Source organism: Pseudophryne corroboree, chromosome 5 (genome assembly GCF_028390025.1).
Source record: "Pseudophryne corroboree isolate aPseCor3 chromosome 5, aPseCor3.hap2, whole genome shotgun sequence".
In the NCBI taxonomy this organism is placed as follows: Eukaryota; Metazoa; Chordata; class Amphibia; order Anura; family Myobatrachidae; genus Pseudophryne; species Pseudophryne corroboree.
The window spans coordinates 777,756,513-777,757,766 of NC_086448.1; the positions used below are offsets into that span (position 1 = coordinate 777,756,513).

At 41.5% G+C, this 1,254-nt stretch overlaps 1 pseudogene; it reads right to left on the bottom strand.

Moving 5' to 3' along the window:
• Positions 1-878: 878 nt before the first annotated feature.
• LOC134930247 (5S ribosomal RNA) lies at positions 879-997 on the bottom strand (annotated as a pseudogene).
• Between the last annotated feature and the right edge of the window lie 257 nt (positions 998-1,254).

Genomic DNA, 1,254 nt, shown 5'->3' on the forward strand with positions numbered 1-1,254 from the left:
CTGCAAAGAGGAAGAGGCCTCGGCTCTTCTAGCAGTAGATCCAGAAGATCCGCATACCAAGCCCTTCTTGGCCAGCCCGGAGCAATGAGGATTGCCTGAACTCTTGTTCTCCTTATGAGTTTTAGCACTTCTGGAATGAGTGAAAGTGGAGGAAACACGTACATCGACTGGAACCCCCACAGAGTCACTAGGGCGTCCACCGCCACTGCTTGCGGGTCCCTCGACCTGCAACAATATCGCCGCAGCTTCTTGTTGAAACTAGAGGCCATCATGTCTATTTTGGGTACGCCCCAAAGATCTGTTACCTCCTTGAACACATGTCAAAGATGAGAGAGAAAATGAAGGCTCTTGTGTGGGCGCACTCTTAATTAGTTGAAATAAATTTCAGTAGATTTCAATTGGTCATAAACAGAAAATATTAAAACATAACTTTTAATGAATATTATATAAAAGTCATATGATTACCCATTGAAAGACATAGGATCCAAAATAAGTCAGTGAAAAGTTAAAATATGAATGAAAAATGTGGAAATGTTCTGGTCCTGCCTCACAGAATGTGATAAGAAAGGTTGTAGACACTTCAAAGTCCTACACCCATTTCAACCTGACCAGTACAGAAAATCTGTATTAATGAGACCACGATGTGATCAATTGTACATTATTATATTTGTACTGAACAGGTCAAAAGAATGACACATGAGACATTAACCAGTTCATGCCGGTCACCAAGAAATACACAAGTGTATTATAGTTTGAATGACTCAAGCGGTCTTATTTAATTATAGTATGCAGTTACAGGATAAAGATATTGGAAAATAAAGGCTAGTGGTGATACTGCTGTTGGTGTCATATAACGCACATCATAAAAATGATTCCTTATTCTACAACACTGGGTATTCCTTGTGAGTCTCCTCCTCAAGTACTGACCCAGCCCAACACTGTTTAGCTTCCAAGATCGGACGAGATCGGGCACTGGCAGTGTGGTTTGATAGTAGTAACAGGTAGGTGGGTTGGACACCAATGAGAGAATATAGGAAAATGTGACAGTTTGTCGCAAAAGGTGTGGATCTGCTTTCTACGTTAGGCTGAATGCATCAAATCCCACGCCTGTGGTATTGTGCACTCCGGATCGTAGATGAGAGTCCACAGAAATAAGCACAGGATGAAAGAAGAAATCACCAATAACTATCTCCTATATAATAGCCCAGATCTGTGACTTTGTGATTCATTTGCTAACGCTGGGCGGAGTCACAA